At 49.5% G+C, this 23602-nt stretch overlaps 1 protein-coding gene across 7 annotated transcripts in view; it reads right to left on the reverse strand.

Moving 5' to 3' along the window:
• LOC126871886 (uncharacterized) overlaps nucleotides 1-23602 on the reverse strand; it is a 229329-nt gene that overhangs the window by 79600 nt on the left and 126127 nt on the right. Inside the window, exon 1 of one of the 7 annotated variants that reach the window (XM_050631201.1) lies at nucleotides 17499-18340. The exons of 5 other annotated variants lie outside the window; for them this stretch is intronic. The gene's annotated coding sequence lies outside the window, so the exon portion shown is untranslated. Of the gene's footprint in view, nucleotides 1-9802; nucleotides 9852-17498; nucleotides 18341-23602 lie in introns of those variants that run through there. One more of the 7 variants, XM_050631198.1, reaches the window with a different exon arrangement.

A 23602-nucleotide genomic window follows, 5' to 3' on the forward strand; every position in this document is an offset into this window, starting at 1 on the left:
GCAGTGGTCCTACTCGCACTCGGGGTTGGTCCGCGATCCGCAGTTTATAATCTGGTCCGCTTTGGGAGACGTCAGTTGGCACGCGAGCCCCTAAGGCATCCCCTCGTTCGACCGTCGACGGGTCGATCCTCGTTCACCGGGATTGCCAGATATATCGAAGGGATGATATCTGAATTATCTTCGCAGGCCGGTGTTTGGCCGTGGAGCTCCGTTAAAACGTCCGAAAAACAACAGGCAGCGAGGCGAACAGTTGGGTGAGACGCGGAGATAATTGGTGGTCAGGTATGCCGGCTCGTTCGATCCACTCCGATGCCTATATTCGCTTCGCTCTAACTCCCTCAGATTTGTATTGTTGAAATACGTCGACTCGTTGAAGACGCGCACCTCTTCAATCTACACGTACGTGTACTTTGTTTTAACAGTACGCTCCTTGTTCCTTTGCGTTCACCCATTTTTTTTTCTCGCTGTCTGATTATTTCACCTTTTAAACAATTCTAAGAGAAATTTGCAAAGCGTATCCTTTCCGCGTATCGGGATATCGTTCATTTACATGTACACATCTGTTCGCCGTTTTCTCGATCTGCATTTTGATAGCCAAGGAACAGTTGCGTTAGCTTTAAAATGCTACGGCGAATCCTTGTTATCCGTCGAAAGCGATCAAGAATCAGCGATTCGTAACGCGAACAAGAGTGCCGGATTCCGCTCGTAATAAACGGCTTCGCGTCGTCCAGGTCGGATGGAAATAACGCTCTCGCAGGGCCTCTCGTTTATTCGGCTACCACGCGGGCTGTCGTATTTGCATATACAGAAATTCATCGTAAAAGACCACAACAGAGTCTGCGCAAACATTTCGGAGTGCATTTAGGCAGGGTCCTCGTCTACAAACACGTCCCCATACAGCGGCGTCGGTGTAAACGCGTCTTGTACATGGATAAAGCCGTCTCGTTCGAAAATCCTGTGTAAACCGTGAGCGGTAAACGGCTTCCTGGGACGATGACAGGGGCCTGCTTCGATGTCCCCTTTGCGTCGTGTCCGGAGGAAACGTTGAAAACACCTGCATCCAAAACTCGAGTTTCTTCAGTCATAGAACAGATGCGGAGGAAACATCGAAAGCTAACTATTCTGTGCGTAGTTGCGAGAAAATGCAAATTAATGTCGACCGCTATGACAAGCTTTGTTCGAACGTTAATTCGTATTCGAAGAAGCTCGTAGCACGTTACTTGCTCGATTGCATTCGACGTAAACGGTGTAGCTTACCACGTTTGCCGCAGGAGGCCAAGAATTATTAAAGCGTTACGGTCATTAATTATCCGGAGATTAAACGGATTAGCGGTCGAGATCGGAGTTAAGGGAACGGGAGTATGTTCTTTGAAGAGACAGCACGCGGCTCCGAGAGGAGATTGAGCGGTCTTCATTACTCGCCGGTCGCTCATTATGCTCTCAGCTTGAGGTCCTGGCACCTTCCTGCCGGGCCGTCACCTTTCGTGGCTCGTATCGGATCCTGGCTTTTCGGGTATCTCACCGCCACCCTGGCGGCTTCCTTCATCCGAACCTCGCGTCAGCTTGCTAAACGATCGTTTAATCCATCGCTCGTCTATCCTTCTATCCGGAGAAGCAGCGACTCTATTTCGTTGAATTCTTCCTCGAGAGCGAACCGTTTCTCTGGTTCTCGTCGATGACCGTACGGCCATGTTCCTTCGATAATGAATCGTCGTAACGAGCAATGCAGAGCTGTGCGAAACGCCAGACAATTATCATCGACGAAAGCTCGAACGCGGACACGTTCGATCGAATATCCTCGTATCTGGACGCGGCCTGGAAATGCCGGGATATGCGAATAATCCCGGTCAATTTCGTCGATACATGCCGCTTATGAGCCCGCAGCCAGCTCTTGCCGCGCATAATTATCGTCGGCGTGATATTCGAACCGTTGGCCGAATTACGCTTCCGTTCGTTCGCTCGTTTGCCTGCTGTCAGTCATCTCTAGGATTCGTGCCAGTATTGACAACAAGCGGATTTCTCCAACTGCAGAAGAAGTTATCGTTCGAGCGGCAACGTGGAAAGTGGCTGGCGTCCAGCGAGAATGTCTGGCGAAGAAAAGAAAGAAAAGTGAGCAAGCGGAAGAACAAAAGGAGAGGACAGACGCGCACCTGATCAAAGAGAAACGGCGAACAAACGAAGTAGCTGGCGTGACAAAACCGTGGACTGGTTCCCAAGGCCGAAGCCGAAACGCACGCGCGTACACGCTGTTACACGATTCCGCTCCGGCCGGCATGGGATTTGCCTCTCTCTTCCTCTTCCTCTCTCTCTCTCTCTCTTTCTCTCTTGCTGTTGTTGCTGTCGGTTCCGCCAACCTAGTTTCCCGGGGTTCGCGGCAAATTTCATAATAGCAACGGGAGAACCGCGGGAACCTCGATGTTGATTGTCCATCCCGGCGATCCAACTTAATTAAAGAGTCCTCGAGTGCTGCTTGACGCTACGCCGACCAAAGTCACCAGGCTGAACCGGACGGTAAATATTGAGTTTGCGTCGGGCAGAATGTAGCCCGATCTCATGCGGACGTAATACTCTACCGATCGAACGTTATTATGCGCCCGATACCGTGGTCTCCTGCGTGATAAAACGAATCGCGCGAATATGATATTCACGGGTAATGGGAAGTTGTTGGAAAAAATGGGATATCGTAGTTACGCAACGTAACTCGCCACATATTGTACTTTGGAATACGAAAAAACGCGAAAGGAGAACAGCTTGTTATTGTTTCGCTCGTAAAACTACGTATTTTCCTATATTTTTTCGTGTTGGTTTGATTTCGATTACATTCGCTCTGAGTCAGCCGGTGCGATAGTCCATCTTCCATCGGTTTCCCAGTTTTCATACATTCCAGCAACGAATTCGCTCTGCGAATCGAATCGTCGAATTCCAGCCTCGTCTGAATCTCGACAAACGAGTGTGCGTAGATAAAATCGCATGCACACGGAGCTTGGCACGACCGTGCAAACGCGAGCAAACGGAAGAAACTCTCGAGTCAAGCCGGTCTATTCGAACGCTTTATGCCACGGTAAAGCCCGTAAAAGGTTCCCTCTTTGGTCGCGTTCGCGCACATCCACGGCCACCGCGTATGCCTTATAAGCGAACGCGCGAAGGAGACGCTCGTGCCAGGACGAGGGTCCGGAGGAAAGGCGGACACCGAACGGGCCAGGAAACGGAAAACACGAGCAGCCATTGTCGTGGAAGACGACCGTGGCTGGCCATAATCTGAAACTCGCCGGTCCATTCACCTTCCCGGAAACCTTACGTAAATACTTCGTTATTTATGAAAGGATTACCGGAGGCCAGTCTATTCCGCAATAAATACAACTTTCTCGACTCCTCCCAAGTACCGAGGGATTTTCGGGATATTCGTTCATCGACGGATGCAAAGTAGAAACAAATACGTTGCAAAGGGTAAGTTTGGACACAGAGACGGACGAGCCGACGCCGTGTCCCTGCGAAAGAATAAGGAACCGACCAAGATCCGGTCTACCTGTCTCGGAAGATTCGTGTTTCTAGCAAGTCTACCTTTCCAGCGCCACGTACGACCGCTTTCTTTCGGCGATAACTCGTCCTGTACGTGCGCTACACCCTTCACGGGCCACGCCATTAATATTCTGAACTCTCTTCTTCGAGGGTTTTGGATCAACCTCCTCGACGTTCCTGACGAAAAGAATTGGCCGGTCGCGTACGTGAGGACACGCGCTGCAAGACCGACAGACCGCTTATCCATCGCGAACAATTCCGTTTTTGTCACGTCTGTAAGACTCCACAGAGGGAAAGGGACTGAATTACGACGACGCGACTCGCTTGTGATTTATATAATGGAAGATGAAACAAACGCGATCAAACGTTAACTTTATTTTTTTGACCGTACCTCTGCACGATGTTTCGCGCTGAAATCGCGTCGGATTGCGGCACACCTGGCCCATAAATTCGGTATCATTAGATCCTCTAAATATCATCCGGACTGTTGGAGGATTCACCTCGAACCCTATTATTTTTTATGACCGTTATTATCCCTGGAATAACCTGGATGGTTGGCGAGTGAACGAGGACCGTGGCAGCTCGCCTCTCTTTTAGAACGTCCACCGAAATCACGAGTCCGGATACACCGAATTTCGTTTTCGACCGAATCGATCGACCGTTCGAACAACGACGCACAGACTCCATTTGATCGGATTGCGCGCCGTTTTTCGATTTTCCATACGGTCCACATCGATACGCAGCCACGACACGCAACGAAACTTTCCCCGTTTTTTTTTTCCGTTATCTGGCGCACGTTTTCTCCAACAATCCGCCAACAATAGGTCCGTCATTTCCAGGTCGGAAGCTCCTACTCGTTCTACTCATTACCCGAACTAGTTGAAACACCCGAGCGACACAGTGACTTTATTCGCGTTTAAAATAATGTCGCGTCCTATCGTTGGTCGTGTTTGCCGAGTAATTTCCCTCGATCGCATCTGTTTCTTTCATCGCAGGACGCCACGGAATCCAACGATTCCGTTGCGCATTCAGTCTCAAAACGGACGAGACAAATGCCTGGCGCGAAGCAACTCTCACTAAACAAGAGAAGACCATTCGACCAATGGAAACTTCGTATAATCGGACAAACAACGAGGTCGCAACGTTGAAAGAAACACCGTGGCTGGAACTTACTAATTTTCTCGGCGATGAGACAGTTCGTTTAATTAAATCATATCTAATATCATGTCGATCCACGATAGGCGAAACGCGCGAGGAAGATTGGGACAGCGCAATAAGAGGAAAAGTATAATAAAAGGAATCATCGTCGTCGTCGTCTAAGGCGCACGTGCGAGTACGAATATACGAACATTCTATAGCCGAACTCCCTGTGTGCTTCTCCGTTGTCTCTGTGCGAAACGTGCGAACCACGGAGACCGACCGAGTATACACACCGACAACGATAATGCCACGGCTCGGGCGAGAAGCACGTTCCCGAGTTCCTGCTGGTCAGATATTTGTAATTTTCTTCCTGGTCATTGGCGACCGAGGAGGACTGGCCGCGCGTGCACGTGCGACTCGTTGATTCCCAAAGAATCTTCCATCGAGGACACTCCACCGTGATACTGTCCTTCGCTCTCTTCCGTAGCCAGCCACTTACCAATCGCCATCCTCATACAATATCAACGCCTCACTGTTTCACGCATAATTCGACCAGCGAGGATTTCTTTGAGAAAGAGTACAAAGGAGCGGACAGTTTCTTCTTGCGACATCGTTCCGCGACGAAATACGAACCTTAACCAATATCGTTGATGAAAAAAACGAGAAAAAGATCCAACGACTTACAATGGAATTGGTAGTGTATTTCAGTGGACGTTTGTTCGCTCTGTGTAACTCTGTCTATGTTTTGGGTAGTTTGCCGAAGCGTCACCGGGAGACCTGGCAGTTTTTCACCGGCTGTCTCCGAGAAAGTGACAGTCACGGAGTAGTAATCGATCGGCCACGCGTTAAAGACCTGGTGTTCCTCGAGTTGTTCGGCCCGCTAATTACTCGACTGTCCTCGACAGACTGCGGTTTGAAACCGAGAGAGCGGAGGCGAAACGAGCGACGCGTGGAAAGTTCGTAGCTTCGGCTTCCTTGACAGGAACAGGTGTCGGCTGCACAAATTTCGAACAACAACCAGACCATCTCTTCTCTGCCTGCTCCTGCTAATGAGATGCACCGATAACATCCTGTTCTCGTTAGCCGGCCAGGGAAAGATGCGTCTCGCTCTTTGAAAAGTGTCGTAACCCATAACGGAAGTTTGGGAAGAGGTTTCTTCGTGTTTTCGTATTCCACACGATGCGTATGGTTATCACGAGTTCAGATTTGGCGGCCGAGATTGTACGAATTGGTTCAGCCGGTCCTGGGTCGACGATTCCACGAAGTCTCGTTTATCCCGGCTCGATCTCGTTTTCCTTCGTAATTCGTGGCTCGTGTGAGAATTGTACGGAGCACGATAATTTGTATCGTCGAGGACTATCCTGGAGAATGATGTTACTGGGAGCTAGAGTCCGGGAGAAAGATACTCAGACGTTCACACGTTGCGCGACTTACAGAATGCTTGATATTCGGGTTAGATCGTGTCGTGCGATATCTGTCTAGTATCTAGTGTGTGATACACGACGATTTAATTAGTAGAAATTCTAAACCTCGCAATAGATGGTAAACGATTCGATAAACTAGGAAGTGAAAATCAAAGAATAGAATGTGAATGTGATGAGGAAGGTTGAAACTTGCGGACACGTTACGAGACAGCGTTCAGATTGAACATATAACACGTGAACTTTATCGATAGAGGACCGCACGTATTTTCACTCCAGAAAGATCGTGTTCCGCGATTTCTTTCCGACGAATTCCTGGACGACTTTCGAGTATCCGAGAGTGTCATCGGGTCGACAGAGCGCCGGGGACTCGTAATTCCGACTAGGAAGCGGTAGTTTCGAAACGGACGGCAACGTTTCCCTTTTCTCGTCAGGCCAAGAGGTAACAGAAGGTAAGGAAGTCTCGTTTCGTTGGTCCGAACCGGTCTGGATTTTATTTCGTGCGCGTTTGTCTTCCGCTCGGATTACTCTCGCGGCCATAAGCGGAAGATAAGATACCGTGCAGGATACCTACGTAAGGACCCCGTGACATATGGCGGGCGTACTAGATCTCGTTTCTCTTTCTCTCTTCGTCCTACTATCTCTGTCGTCGTTTCTTCCCGGTTGCCTGACTTTTCTCTTCGACCTGCTGTCCTCGCCAGCTCTCTCCTTGTCTGCCGTAGACCAGCGGACGCGTTCGACCTCTCGTTACTCGGATCTCGTTCTATCGTTGACGAGCTGCTGCACACGATCGGAAGGAAGTTCACACGGATACGCCGATTCCTTTCAGGAAGGACGCTCCGAACGGACCGAACATTGACCAGCGAGCGAGCCAGTCACAGCACGCTCGATTAATAACGAACAGATTTAATCGATGAGATTTCCCGCTTCCTGCAAGTTCCGCGCGTTTCGTGTTTCCTACGTTCGGTCTCGCGGTTATTCTTTCCGACAGATCGGATGCTTTTCGCTTTCTCGGTTAGTTTGGGCAGGTGACGCGCCTAGACGAAAAATATTTTCACTTACCGTTACTAAAATTGTGGCTAGCTGTTGTGTTCTCTAGGCGCGTCCAAATCAACACAATTTTTCCGAATAAAGAACTGTTAATTTGCAAGTGTTGCGAATAAAATTATATATCATATTGTACATCCTGTGGAGCGTGTTTATGCGATTTCAAGCGTGTCTGCCACGGGACAATCGACGCAACCTTGTGTTTAGAGTCAATTTCTCAAAAGGAAAAGTGGTGGATGTTGAAAGAAGGTAACAGTTAGAAGTAACACGTTATCCCAGAAGTAGGCGTGTCCAGAAGGGTACCGCGGAGAAATAAGAAAATTCTAGTTTCCAGGTTCATCGTCTAGCCGGGACCATGACCGATCGTTTCCGTGACCAGGTAAAAATCGGGGAATTGCCGTAACGCGATAATGACATTATCAGGTTCGACGTTGACTGTTCCCGGCCTGCAGCTCGGGGCAAGCTGTAATTTGTCGGAGTGTATCTCGGATCGAAAGCAACGGATCGGTAGCACCAGGCCGCGAATAGGCGGAGAAAGTCTCTCGGAAGCGAGATGTCGGAGATAAAGGAGGCGAGAGTAGAACGCTTGTTGTTCCACGCTTCACCTCGTCTTCGATACTGATTTTTCTTTGTCCTACGGACGCCTCGTCATCGGCGTCCGGTCAGAAAAATTTTAATGGGCTTCTCGAGAGCCCACGTTGTCCGAGGTATCGCGCGGTAGAAGACGTATCTCTCGCTTAAACGACACGATATGGCTGCGAGCGATCTCGAGCACGGACTTGCACGCGACCGGTTAACCCACAATCACGGTGAAAACGCGTTTCACATTGTTTTTCGGAAAAAATTCCGATCCTATCTCGTCCGACTTTGTATACATAGCACTGAGTTAGATAGCTATAGGACTGGATGTATTCTTGCGTCGCTCTTCCGCAACGATAAACCACGAGAAATTGTGTTTCGAGCACGGTGGTTAGCGAAAATTTATGCGTCCTGTGTCATATTTTCGAGAATCGCCCGAAGAGGGTTATCCTCTCTCGCCCTTCATCCTCGCCAAAAGTTACAGCGTGTAGAATGCGATAAACATAGGAACGCAGCGTTGCTGTTTACGGACAAGCTGTGTAACATTTTTTACGTGCGTAAATATCGAAATAATACGCTCGCTCGTGCAACGATAATGTTTCCCGCGAATTTTTATTTTCTCAGACAACGAAAAAAAAAAAAAAAAAGAAGAACACTTTTCAACGAGGGTGTGGGAATCTCGCGGGCAAAATTGTCAGGAAAAAGTACGCGAAGCAGGGCTACTTTCGCAAATTGCTCTCGAAAACAAACTTTTCGCAGAATATTAATTCTATCGGGAATGTTTACGCACGAAGCGGCGGCGTTTCGGTCGCCGAAAGAAAAATTCGAGAATTTTCGTGGTTCGGGTCCGAGTTTGGTCCGGGGAACGCGCGCGAGCCTAGTAAAATACAATAATAACGTTGGCCGGTAATTGGAATTCCGGCATGGACGTTTCCGCGGCAGAAATAATATTTCTTTCCGGTGTTGTAATTCGTTACAGCCAGCAGCGTGGTCATGGCGTTATCTTCGTCTGCATGGAGGGAGCCGCGTAAAAAAGGAATTAGAATCCGCAGAGAGGTCTAGTTTGAAAGCAGTCGTGCAGGGTAGAAAATAGAAAGGATAAACCGAACGGCAGAAAGAGAGAGGAGATAAGGGCGGAGTGAAACGCGAAGGCGTAGAAGAGAAAAAGAGAAAGAGAGTCGGACGAACGTGGCTAGTAAGCATCGCGTAGGTCGGCACCGGGAGGAACGGCCGGAACAAAAACGTAGCCTTTATTGGTCTTTGTCCGCAATTGGAACGCGATGCTACGGCGCGATGCGTCTACACCGGATGAGATAATCGCTTAATTACTCTCGATACCGTGCTCGTACTCGTACGCACGCGAACCGTCCGCTAACCCAACTATATACAGCGCAACACGAAGAAGATGAAAAGAGACGAACACATAGAGTTTGCTCGGAGACACGATTCAACCGAGTCACGGTTTCCACAGCATGGTATCGAAATTGTTCGCTTTTCGAGGAAACGACGCGAGCAGAAGGGGGTGGAGGCTAAGGGTAGCTTTAATAAATACTCGTGTTGCGTGAGTTCCGATCATAGGCACACCCTAGTCGATCGTGGGCCACGCAATGCAACGACCAATGGTATTATCAACGGGAATGTGACGAGTATCGGTGTCGCGTCTGCACGATCCCCCGATTGGTTCTTTCTGTTTCAGCACCGGCTGTCTAGTCTGGTAATCACCGGTTTCGCGTGTTAATGTCTTCATGCAGAAGGAGAATAAGTGGGATATCCCGGGGGCCGACCGGTTTACCACATGGCATCGTTTCCTAAAATAAGACGTTTCCTCGTGGCAGAGACAAGGGGAACGTCACGCCGCGTCTTTATTAAAGCATTAGAGGGCTAGCGATCTCGCTACGAATCGCTGGTCGGAATAATTACACGCTTCGTTTCTCCCTTCTATCGTACGATAGATCGCCGTACGGCCGATCGCGTTCTACCAGTTACGCGGTCCATTAATAACCGGTGTCTGTTGCATGATACCCGTTTGGTCCTCCCACGCGAATTTAATACGCTCTCGCGCCTTTTCGCTTGTCGCGTCTTCGACAGTTACTTACTCGACACTTACTTGGCAGCGCAACTTGTCAGATCTCCGTTTTCGCTTACCTGAAACATAAAAGAACATCGTTGCAGTATTTATCGTAGCGGTCGTCACGGATTAACACGAAGCTTATTAATGTTTCGCGAAGATCTGCAAACACTCGAAGCAACGTGGAACGTTACCGTAACAATATTCACGGGAAAATGCATGTGTAAGGGACCCGACTATGAGGAAATCATCGTTCGATCACGACGTCGGCAACGAGTATGTACTCGAGAGTTCCGCAGGCAGGAATATCAGAGGCAACGTTAGTTAATTCAGCATAGTCTGCGGGCGGTTTGCTAGCCACGCTCGACAGGAGCGTGCGAGACTTGGACACACGGTAAACACGAACCGGGGTATATGGTTGTCGCGTGGCTCCGGGCCACGTCTATCTTTCAGTCAGTGACCCCGACCCCGGCCAGTCGGGCAACTTAGTCTTCTTCGAGGCGCACCGATACAGCTAGCACGATAGCTACCGTGTCACAACTGGTCTCCATTCGTATCTCTTGGAACGATGATGATCGGATACAGCGGTTTCGCAGTTTGATGGCGTTGCGACGCGTATTCGCCACACGAGCCAGAAATCTTTTCTTCGGAACAGGAAAATACCGTTTACCGTTCAATCGAGGAAACCGTTGCTTGGCACAGGGTCGAGGACGCGCCTCCCACTCGTCAAAGGAAAGACGAATCGGGATCCAGGCATTGCATTGCCTAGGAACAAGAAAAAAGCAAACGATCTCGAGGAGACGTAACAGAAAGACGTTGTATCGGCGGCAGAGTCGGTATTTGCAAATGAGAGGTTCTTTCGTAGTCGGCGGAACGCGAAGGGAAATTTAAAGATGCACGTGGAAGAGTCTGTTCTTTCCACCGAGCTTTGTCTCCGAGATTTTCTTTCCTCTCCGACCTCGGAGATAGACGTTCCGCGGCAATAACAATCGCGGAGAAGTTTGTTCGGACATAACAGGAGACGAGCAATTAATCGAGTTATTCTTTTGCAATTTTCACTCGTTTCCTTTGGAATTTCAAGTGGCCCGAGAACGCGTGCATAAAATCGCGCGGTCGTTCGATAGACCAAAGGAAGCTTCTTATCGAGCAAAGAGAGAACGAGAGAGACGAAGTTATTCGCATCTCGACGACTTTGTCAGTCTAATCTGCGACATCGAGAAATAACGCCTATCACCTTGGCTATCCCATTTCCAGACTTTCTTCCTATTCTTCGAGAGCTTTGAGTAAGTACCCTGTCAGGAATAAGGAGAGTTTTACGTCGATGGTTCTGGTTCGAATAAAAGTTCCTGGAGCACGCTGAATCTTTTGTCACTTCGTTTTCTTCTATTTTATCGAGGATGCTCCTAATCGAACAAACATGTTTCAATTTTCGCTTGAAACTCTTCCGCCGCGCGCATTCATATTTTCAGACAACCTCGAGACAAATTTGTGGTAAAAATTACGGTTCGCTCGATCCTCCCATCGTTGCCGGTCGATTGGAGAAAAAGTTTATTGCGACAAAAGCAGCAGAAAATCGAGGATTTTCCGAACCGGCATCTGGTCCTCCGTTTTTCTTCGGTTTGCTCGAGCCGCAGACCCATCGCGTCGTCGGAATAAATCAAGATATTATTCTTGCGTTGCCGGAGTATGCAGCTGCAGCTAGATTTCGCGACTAAATTTCGCTATAAATAACACCAGCGACTTTTCCATCTTTCGAACTCAAGAAACTTCGCGCGTTCCATCGTCCACCAACCTCCAATTTCCCGTCTAATCATCTTTTTCTGACCCTTATCGCGATAAAGGGTCAACGAGTTCCATTTTCTTTAACTTCCTCGTTGTTATTTGCCACGCGGAGCAGATTCCCCGTTCGTAAACACAGAATCTTCTTTCTACTATCTCCAGCTACAACGTATCATCCACTGGAGAAACCACGACAACGAATTCGCAGCTTCCACAGATCCGAGATTGCGTGATAACGAATTACCAGGTACTAGAGATTGTTCCTTCTGTTTTCAAAGGAAACCTCTTGCCTCGGTCGACGTACGTACGCGAACATGGAGCTCGCACCTAGCGTGCATCGAGCCCTAGGGTTGTTTGAAATTCCGCGGAGATATCGGTGTTACGTCGTTGTAATAACCCGACGGACCAACGCGTATTGTCGGAGCGTGCGTATGCGTGTCTGCTACGTACGTGGACTACGAGCTTGTGACACGAGTGCTCGGATTAATCGCGCTCTATGGCCCGGTGCAAGATTTCGTCTGGAAAGTTCGTGAAATAAATGGACCCGAAACCGTAACGATACGTAAATCGTCTGGGGACGGGGAGGAGGGATGATTAATCGACGTGGATAGTTTGTCTTTCAACTCTTTTAACTTTCGTAATAAAAGATCTTAACACAAAGCGACAGAAGTTATTAAGATGCACGCGATTCTTTGTTATGAAAAATTCATTCGGAAGAAGATCCTGCAAGAAGAGGAGGTAGGAGACGTTTCTCAAAGAAACACACCGAGAGAGACCTTGGGATACGAGCTCTTGGAAGCGGACGTTCTTGACTTTCTCGAAGGACGGACACGAGAGGTACAGTGCGAACGAACGCTAATCCCATTGTCCTCCTTAGAAGCTGACTGGCGAGAGCCGCTAGGATCTTCTTTCCGCGCAAGGAAGACGTACGCGCTTCACGGTGAATATACGCGCGCGTTACCTGTGGACAGGTAGGCCACGATGTACATACGTCGACGCGAACACGACTGCGCTCGTACGATATTAGGCCGATGTTTACATTTGTGTCGCGTGCAACAGTCGCGGAGGAACAGCATCACGCAGCCTGTTCTAGACAGGATAGAAAAGAGTCACGGCGTTCGTTTCTGGGATATTTCTGGCAAAACGAAAAAGAATCGCCTGTACAATCACGGTGAAGCGTTCCATTAAAGATGGCGGTTATGATTGGTAGAAAAATGTTATTAAGATGAAGAAGGAAGAACGGCCGCGTCAGAACGTTTCCGTCTCTCGGTGTTTGATATTTTCACGGATGACGGCGTCGAGCTAAGACCGCTGGCGAAGAACAGGGGCGTCTGCCACTTTCCCGTAGAAAATACTGCAGCGCAAACTAAAACTCCACCGGAGATCGCTGGCCTCATAGTCCTGTCTCGCTTACTTATGTATGAAAGTTACGTGGCCAGCGTTCAGTTCCGTCCTTTCCTCGATCCCCGTCCGCCTTCCCTTCACGCTGAGCAAACTTCTACGTTATTCATACGCCGTGGATGAACGATGAGTATCTGTCCGCCGCGTCTACTTCTGGACAACTCGTCCATCGGGGAAGGTCGTCGGTTGAACTTCGCGGAAACTTGACGGAGTCACGGACTTGGTCTTCAAGGACAGGCTGCACGAGACCCAGGTGGAACAGAGACACCAGTTTAATCCCCTTCCGCGAGGAAAGAGCAGCCCTCGGAACGTAGAACTGGGCACACTTTCCAGCAAGAGCGTTCGTGAACGCGCTTCGTCAGTTATTCCGCCGTATTGTTTGGAATGACGTGTTTGCCTAGCGGTGAAGTGTTTCAGAAAATTAAGTTTCCAAGAGGTAGAGACCACTTTGGCTTTTTTAACGACTCAAGGCTGTATTTTTTCACCGTTGCTACCTTTTACAGCGATTCTGAAATTACTTTTATCACATACGCGAGTTGAAGAAGTTTCAACGTTGCGGAAATCGAGTTAACGGCGAAACGATTTAATCCGTGAACCGGTCAAGTGGCGCTTTCGTCATGAGAAGCCACGCGCGGTCAACGTGCTCTGCATTTTCGGCGAGGCTTTACTGGCCGTACGTGACTCGACGAATTAACGAAAGCAAACAAACTGGTCAATCGGCAGAGTAAGCCGATCGATCGTACGGGTCGTCGGAGAGAAAAGTCGAGTCTGTTGGCGCGCCGCGAGAACAGCAGACACGCTTCTCCTTAGATTGTCCGAGGGTGGCTCGGAGGAAGAGGAAGTGGCATCCTGGGTAAGGAAGAGCCTTGTGCGCCACAGTTAGCCGCAAAAGTGCATTAGCGTCGGTCGTCTGGCCAGCTTCACGGAAGTAACGGCTCGTGATAGCGTTTCCGAAGCGAATGGCGAATTTACGGAAAATCTGATGCGCCTGTGGACCGGTGGCTGAAGACTTTGCAGGTTACAAGGAACGAAATCAATTTCGAAACAAAGTTTTCGAAACGTCTTGTTCCACCTCAAGCATTACGGTTTCTGACACCGTATTCGCTTGCAAATTAACGCCTTGAAAATACATGTGTCTGGATGGATATTTACACAGATTAAACGTTATCGAGTATCGGATTCGAGGAGTATAAAATCGGGTGACTGGAGCGTAGATCCGCGAGAAGAATAATCGGTCTAGACACCGAGCAGGAAACAGAGACGGTCGTGTCTGTGTAGCCGCGGTGCGCGAGGGAAGACAACGAGGCAGAAGCCAAATGTCTGCTGCGTACACGGGGGATGCTGGAATCGAAAGAAAGAACAAGGAAGAAAGAGGAGGCAACAGCAGTAGCGACGAAAAAAGAAGACGAAGGAGGCGCTGAAGAAGAAGAAGAAGAAGAAGGAGATAGAGAAGAAAGGAAAGAAGCAGCGGCGGATAAGCAGAGAGCAACGTTACTGCCGGACAGAGTGAATTATGGGACAATTAGTTCCGGCAGATATATAAGCCTCAGACACAGAACCGGCCTCTCTGTCTTTTTCCTTGCTTTCCTCGTCCACGATTCCGTTGGTTCTCATACCGGCAAGGGGGTAGGTTTCTGGTCTTAAGGGACGCAAAGGGCAGCCCGGGGCTTTCGTTCGGTGTCCACGCGAACAGAAAGCTAAGAAGAGCGACTGGACGACTCATTAACCACCGTGCTACGCCGTTCTTTGTGTCTGCTTGCAGTCTTCGTCAGCCCTTGCCGCGTTTTCCACCTTTTTCCACCCCTCGTGTTCCGTGTCTCGAGGATTCCGTTTAAACTCGTTCGAATTGTCGGCCGCGAGCTTCTTAGTCGCGTTTCCTGCCGCTCTTTTTAACCGCTTTCATCCATCGAAGCAACCGTAAGAGAAACACCGAGCTTTTCAAACGTTAAAAAGCGTACCTTTATCAAGTATGTATTCATCCTTCATAGGGGACGTAGCAATAGCTAAAGCAACGAGAGACAACGTTGAATTTCAGGCTCGAGCGAACACCGATGCAGTTTCGGACATGTCGAATCGAGTTTTGGCGGCCGCGCCGAGCCGCGGAACGAGGAACGCTGGTGATTTTCACGGTAGCACGAAACCGTGCAGTAGAATTTTCGATTTCTCGTCTGGATGGCGCGACCACCGACGGAAAAAAATTCCGCGCGAACCGCAGCGTCCCGTCGCGCCGACGAACCGGCGGATTCGGATTCGTTGCGGTCGAATCTTGTGGTGGCTGGTCGAGAATCAGGTCGTGTAAATATAGGGGCTGTCGTTTAACGAGCCGTGCGCGCCGTCTCTGTTCGCAAACGAGCGCCGTAGTTTCGGAAGAAAACGACTCGCTTCCGCCGTCCCCGAAACGGCTAAATTTATGCGTCGAACTGGATTAAAGCCGATCGAATGTTTGCCCGCGCGCTTCAAACTTAATGGAACGCGATTGCTTCCTGACATCTGGAAACGTCGTTCGTTTGGAAACCTCGTGCGTCTCCATTTCCAACGATGCGAGTCGAATAAAAACACGAGGGACGGTTGATTAAACTTTATCCACGATATCGATTTTTAATCGAGACTTGCTCCACTTATAGAGCGCCAATTATTGTTAGCAGCTATCTACTCTCCTATCCAATCCAATCTTCATCCGCGTATTAATTTATCAGAGAAACGCGATAAATATACCATGAGGGGCGTCTTGCCCCCCATAACGACAAAGCGAGACATCACGCGAGCGTAATCGAGAGGAAGCTCGAAACGAAGCACGATTCACGTAAAAAGCATTTTCATATCTGTCTGGCGGGGCCAGGGTAGATTCCACTCGCTTTCCCCTGGTATTCTGGTTGCAATAAGAGAAAGGCAGACGCTCCTATAGCTCGTTAATAGGACGCACCTCCGCTTCAGGGTGGCTCCGGGCTTTCTGATTAATGGCCGTGCTAATCAAATAAACAATCCTACATCTGTCGACCGAATGTGTTACCAAGCTGCGGGTATATAGTATATATCTCTGGCTCTCCCTAATTCTCCCTTCCACCCGAATCGGTCAAAAGAAGCCACGGTTTGTTTTCGTCCCCCATCCTCCTCGGCAGCATTCGTCCTCGTCGGTTCCGCGGTTAGAACGGGTCGAAAGAGACCCGAGCGAAAGAAACCGATAGCGGAGGGAAAAGATAGACCGGAACCGCGAAGAAAAACACGGCGTGGCCTCCGAGTGGCAATTAGAAGGATTAATGATTCCGTCCTGGGGACGACGTCGTTCCATACGGCTGTGTTCCGTTTGACGTGTTTGTCGGTCGGCGTTTGTCATCTTCCAATGGCGCACAGAGGCAACAGCCAGCGGGTATTGTAGCGATTAGACGAGACTTGTACACACTGTGACCGGCTACCGTTCATAAATCAACGTTCCTTCCGTTTCACGCCGTAGTCCACCTTCGCGGGTCCATGACTTGTTGTCGTGTCACCGGGACCAGTGATAGTCGCGCTTGGTCCTTGCGACAAGCTTCCGTACTTCCATTGAAAGATGTGCGGAGGATAATGGAGCTCGTGCGGGAAGTGCGGATGTTACGCGCTTTCAACGTTCGCGACTTAATCTTCAAATAAATTACACCTTACGCGAGACGTTTACAATTGCGCGCTTTGTATCGCGCCAACGGATACACCACGCATCCTTCCATTGACCCTTTCGTCGATCAAATCGCGAGACAATATCGCCAGTTCTGTATCTCTTGCTGCTGCTGCTGCTGCTTCTTCGTCGGACAAAGCGACCACTATACCAGTCGCGCGTTTATTCGCGTCAAGGCTAGGCGAAGCGCACACGAATCGCGACGCGCGTCTTCCAGCAACACCACGCGCATAAGTCAATGTTACGTTCGTTTAACGTCTCGTTGTTTCGTCGAATGGGACGCTGCGTTTTCGACGCGCTGTGATCTCGTTTTGCGATTCTTTCACGGCGCGCTATGTACGGCGTGAATTGGTCCGGCGACAAGATTCGACTAGTCATGCAGGAACGCGACAACTCGCTACTCTTCGAACGAATCGGGATCAGATGCTAAGAGATAAACGTCTAATCCCTGGCTGAGAAATATTCCATTCTCGTCTTGTTCTCCGCTATAACTTTCGTTTCATTCTTTCGCACAATATAATCGGTACGTTGCTTCATAGACCGGTGATTTTACGGTGAGCATCAGGTAGAAAATAAAAGAGATCACTGAGAACCATACTCGTAAACGGGGCAATTTTCACGGTTCCGACGAGCGTATCGGGACGTCTCTGTTAGCCGAGCTCTCCGTGGAAAGGCTGCCAGGTCGGCGCGGCGGCGTGACGTCTCAGTTCGCGACGACGTACCCGGAACGAAATTACCGCGGGGCACGTTCCTCCGTCGGGCTTAAAGTAGATTTATGAACGCGGAGATCAACGCGGAACGACGATATATGGGTAATCTCGGGAGCTGTTGCAAACTCGTTCAAAAGTGAATACCAGCGAGAGGCGGTCGCCGAATTTTGCAGTGAGCTCTCTACCTCTTAACGTAATTTCTTATCGATCTCATTCTCGATGCGTGGTACAGTGGCAAGTGAAAAGCAAGAGAAGCTTTGATCCGGCGGCGACGCCTCGTTGCCCGAGCATCGAAGATTTCAACCCAGCTGGATCGATGCGTCGGTGGAAAGAAGGATTTCCAGTTGGAATCCGACACGCTGGATTCTTGTTGCTTCTACGTTATCAGAAAGAACAACGTTATCGCGTGAAGCAGAAAGCTACACGGAATCGCCGTGGATCAGAGTGTGCTCATTTCCTCCGCTTCGCGCGTAAATCACCGACGCCATGGCGACGCAGTCGTCGATCCAAATGTACACACCACCGATCTGTAGGATCGCGTTCCGCTCACACCGACACGCGGGCAAACAGAGGAGCACCGCGACGCGATCTCAGCGAAGATCGATGACGATACGTGGAAACTAGGAGCCGGCTGGTTATACGCGTGTCCAGCTGTCGCGGTCGTGTCACGGGTAGCTACATCTACACGAATTTAGATATTCGAGACGATCGACTTAAATAACTTGTTCCGTGCGAGCACATTTTACACGAATTCTTTTGTCACTGTGACGATAATTTTGAAATTGAATTCTTTAGAATTATTCGGAATATTCGACGATCGCTCCAGTTGCTTTCGTAATTGTAATAATGGTTCTACTGTTAATAATAGTCCTCGTCTTACGATCCAATTAATTATCCACGAAATTATTCTTGTCTCGTTCGACATCAAAGATCAAGATCAAACAGAGTTTTAAATCTATTAAACGCGACACTGAACGTTCCTTCCGCGATAGGTTTTTCCATTCTACGCGTGTATCTCGCAGAAGCTTGACTTTATCTCGCCTTCATCGTGCTATTTCGGTGACTGGCAAGGTTCGACGATGGGCGGGCGCGTGGACGCGAGCGTGAGCGCCGCTCGCCTAACCGTGTCGTACAATTTAGTAATGAACGTTGTAACGACTGGTCCAGCGGCGTAGCTATTTGCGTGGGTGCCGCGAGATCGACGACAGTCGGCCGGGAATCGGGAATAATGTATTACCGCTGTTCCGTGCGACGGGGCGATTTGTAAACGTATCTGCTTTCCGACTGCCAGCTGAACGATCTATTAAGTAATAGTCCCGAGGAACACGACGTTGTCCATCCGTCTGTTTCCTGACTCTCGTGATCCCTTGCTGTCGCGTCGGCGGATCGTAAACGGGTGAAACGATGAAACGACGAAACATCGGACGAGTCTAAACAAGCACGATCGAATTAACTACAACGAACATTCGGAGTCGACGAAAGCGAGAAGCTCGCTGGAGCGTACGCGTTCTCGGAGACAAGCCAACAACGTCGCGAGTTGTCTCCCAAAGCGGGATCAGGCGCACACCGTCGTTTGCCAGTGACAGAGCCGGCTAAATATACTCCGTGAGGCGTTTAAAACTGGAGACAACGTTTTGTGCGCCTCCTCTTTGCTACGACAAAGTATCAGCGCCTCGTGTACATCGCCACGCGAACACGCGCGAGTCACGCGCACACCGCGTATTTCCGCGAGTTCTCGCGATGGAACAGAGCGTCTGGAAGGACCAGGTACCGTACATCGCTCGCAGTTCCCACTCGTTCCTGGCTTTGTTCCGCTCCAACTCTCGCGCCATTAGTCCATCCTACAGTTTCCACGACTTTCACGGTAAGCACACGCGACGTTTGTCTTGGATTCGGAGGAGGATCTGTTAATTAACGGCAGGGTTGGATTGGAAACTTTGGATTCGGAAGTTGTCGGATGGCGCTGCGGCTGAAGCGAGTATGTCGGTCTGTGACCCGGTTAAACCAGTCCACTCGGCCCTTTTTCAGACTTCTTCTGGGTCGACTTCTGTTTGACCAACGACCATTTCGCCAAGTGGTTCCTCTGAGTCGGTACCTTTGAGTGTCGCGGGGCCGATCTTGATAAGATTCACCGATGCCTGGTCGTACACACGTCGACGAAAGGCGCTTTTCTTCGAGCCTATTGACTCGTCGGGATTGGCGCGACTTCGAAAGAAACTTTCGCAAGCCTGGAAACTGGCAAAGTGTGTCACGCCCCGTTCCATCGTTTTGTAACGAGCGTTCGAAACCATAAACGGCCGCGCATGGAAGATTGGTTGCGTCATTCTCGTGAATCTCGCTGGTCTCACGGAAATCGACGCTATCGTCGCCGCGAATTGATCGCTTGTACGCGGATCCAGCACAGCGGCCAAGTGCCGATTAATTCGTGCGTCGCCCTTCTGGTAATCGTAATAATAATAAGCATTTTGACGGACGCGATGTTCATCGCGAGAGTGCCACGTCAATCGCAGATCGTTGGCGCAATGACGGGAGAGCCATGCGTGTCGCGCGTTGGAACAACGGCTCGTACGCGGTGGCCCGCCTATAATTAAGCTGACAAGCTTTGACGACGTACGAGGGCAGGAACAATGGCCGCGCTAGGCTTCGGCCTGACCGCAGAACGCGTCGAGTAAAGCGCGTCACACGACACGATGCGGCCGTGTCGCGGCCAAATGTACTCCGTGGAGGCTGGCCGCGACGTCGTTATTTCGAATATCCGTCAGCGATAGCCCTGACGCGACGCTCTCAAAAATACGCGCGACCTCTCGTCTCTCAACGACCAATTCCGACCTGTTCCCGGTATTTGCTGTCGTTTCGTCGCGCTCCCGTACGCTCCATCGTACGTTTTATCGATTTCGTGGTAGCGGAAAATGGAATTGCCAAGCGACGGCTGACAGAGCATTCCTCGTATACTGGAAGAATCGATCACAGCCTGGTTTTCCGTATCCAAGTGTCGTTAATGTTTCTTTAAACAGTGACCAGGTCAGAAATAAATAAACGACAAGACGCGAATACATCGATCTTCCGCATCGCGCGTAGGTGGTCCCGGGGGCTCTTGCCTGGATATAGCGTTGTCGGTCGTCGATCGATCGCGTGCTCGCTTGGATTCCCGAAATGGCATTGCTCGCGACCGTAACGAAACGTGTCATCTTGCAAGATTGGCGGACAACTCGTTCGACTCGCCTGACGTTTCCGGTATGAATACGACTTTATTTCGAGCTGGTTGGTATTTTAGAAGAGAACCGCATCGATCCGATGAGAATACGACGGGTGATAGATAACCTTTCCACGTATCGCGATTCATGCATCCGTAATCAGCAGCGATTAAGAACGGAAACGAATCGACAACAGTAATGAAACTTTAATATTCCAGTCGACCTTTCGTCCAGAACTTTCTACGAAGATCGATCGTTTACCGAGAATATTCTTAATACCTGGCGCATAGAAAGCAGGCGGGAGTACGACTACCTGCAACATCTAAGAATATACAAGCGAATTTCAGTCGTAATCGGATTTTGCGTAAATATCGCAACACGAGAATTGCCGACATACATATAGCCGCACAAAGGTATCTCGGGAGACGCGATGCATATTTCAAAGACTTTAAATATACGTTGGTTTGTTCGCGAGTGACGACGGTGAATCGCGCTCTGTGCAAGATTAACCTCTTTTTCGTTATAATACTGCGAGCCACGGAACTTTCGTCGCCACGAGTCGCGAATATTCTCGAAACACAGGTGCTTTCATCTGGCCGCTATCGTTCGATTTTGCACGCGTTTGACCGAGCCACGTGTAAAGAAAATCGGAGACAACGCGTGGAGACATTTTTATGGTTGAAAGTAATTGATACGATATCGGACGAGAAAACGACAAGGGGATAAATGGAAAAGTAATGACAACTAATTCTCAGCATCTCGGAGAGCGAAAGTTGATGTTTCTTTGCGTGGAAGTACTTTGCGATGTTGGTGAACTTTTTCTCGGCAAAGCGGAGCCAAAAAGTCGGCGAAAAAGCGATATTACAGGAAAACAGGAAGCCGATGTCGATGATTAATTGCTTCTCATTTACGCAAGCTCGTTTCCGTTAACATCAAAAACCAATCAGCTAGAACTTTCGTTCTGACCTAATAACTTGCCACACTATCAATCCTCCCTTGCTGCTCGATCAGCTTCCGATCAGTCAGAAGGAGTCAGAAATAATTGATTAGAACCTCCTTCTATTATGTCCACGAAGTTTCCTTAAATCTTTGTTCCGCTTCTCTCTTAAGTTATTATCATTTATCCAGCGAACGAAATCCAAAGACGACTAAAGTTAGAGAACCTTCGATGTTCATTTTCTGCTTGACAAAATTACCGCGACACAGAACCACGGTTTCTCTCGGTTTCACCGACCGGATTGCATCGGTGGAAAGACAGAGAAGGAAAGGGAAAGATTCTGGAACGCGACGAAACGGGAGCAGATTTTGAAAGAGTGCGACGTGGATCGTCTACATCGAAGAAACGGCCTAGCGGTCGCGACCTCGCGCGATTTCTATTGTCGAAGCGTCGGGCACTGTCGGAAAAAGAATCTCCGGGAGTGAGGAACAAAAGAGGTGTCTGCCAGGAGTCGGAGACTGGGTAAAAGCAGCGAGGAAGCGCGCTGGCTCTTGGCAGTTAAGACGAGCCAAGTTTTCCGCGCGTGGCACTCGATTGTTTTTCCGCGTGGAACACGCCGCCACCGAGCCAATAAAACCGCGTCGCAGCTCCGAAGCTTGGACACGAACGTTGGTTTCTGTGGCAAGTATAAAACCGTAAGAAAGACCGGCTAATCCTCGTTCTACGACGTGGTGCGATGAGCCAGACAATGTCTCGGATTCTTGATATCGCGCGGAAAAAAGACACACGCGATTGTCCGGATAAAACGTATAGACAAACGCCTTTAGTTTCGTGTCTTTCGACCTGTCATCGTGGCAGCAGGAACACGGAGTGCCATTGTTCCACGTGCAATCGAGAATTCCTGACGCGTGTCAATAAGAAAGATGTTTCGACCTAAGAATGTTACTTCCACGTCTACTAACGAGAAACACTTGGTCAAACGTTTAGGCGTTTGTACATTCTCTCCTTTGGCCGATTAGTGGAACACGGCAAAATTCGGACGAATCTCTCGAAAGCATCTCGTTCGACGAGGATCCTCGAAGCGATAGAGTCGCCCCGAAGAGGATTCCGAGGAACACGACGAACGCACGAGCGTAGACAAAAGGTACTTTGTCGAATCTACCTGCTGAGTCAGTGTTGCCAAGCGTTCGTCGTTCTAGGACCACTGGTTCGAGCCACTACGCTCGTTCCTGGCCCACCTACGTGGATCTTAGGAACTGGTTCTGACAACTTGTTCTAACGATATCTAAATACGGAGTGTAACGTGTCGCGCGGAAGGTATCGTCTCGTCTCTCGTCGCGTTCCTGCTCTGTTTGCCCGGAGCGACGTGCAAATAAACGCCACGTGCAAATAAATGCGACGCCTCGCTAACCCAGTAACATCGACATTCTCTCATTGTCGTCGCCCTTAATCCTCGCAAAACGCTGATAACCGCAATAACTTCGATTCTATGGTTCGGAGCCGGGTTTATCGGCGATTCGCGGTAATAGCTGGCAATTATTCCAGCGGCGGTAGCTCCAACTGAAACCAAAGAGGCGAAACGGTGAACGTCGATTTCAGAGAGATAGGCGATTCGAGGAAAAGGAATCGCGTGCAGTTAACGAGAACACAGCCCGCTGTTACGTCGAGGAACCGACGGTTCGTCCCTTCCAGCGACACGAAGTTTCTCGGTTTTCCTCCTCTCCGCGCCCTTTTTCCCTCGTCTAAGCTAAGAGTCGTTAAGCCCACAGCGATCATGCGACTTCTTAGTTCTTTCTTGATAAGTTCTTCCCCGTTTCCCTTGTACGTTCCCTCGATTCGTGTTCGTCGATTCGAAATATGCCACTACGTTACATCGAAATGGCCGAAAACTTTGGAACGAGGCAACCCGCGCAAATAAACCTTCGAAATCTCGTTAACCATATCTGGCCTCTACTTTGTCATCAAGGGAAGCTCCCTTTGATCCTCGTTTAAGGACGTTTAAGTTGCTCGCTTCGTCAGGACCGCGTGATTTTCTCCCGTGATCTTTCATCTGTATTTTCAGTTCGCTCATCGCAAACGTAAATGTCGAACTTCTAGAGATTCGTATTTCTATCCGCTTGAACTTTGATATTCGTTCGATGCTGTTCGTTTCATGGAA

This window comes from Bombus huntii, chromosome 12, assembly GCF_024542735.1.
Source record: "Bombus huntii isolate Logan2020A chromosome 12, iyBomHunt1.1, whole genome shotgun sequence".
Lineage (NCBI taxonomy): Eukaryota > Metazoa > Arthropoda > Insecta > Hymenoptera > Apidae > Bombus > Bombus huntii.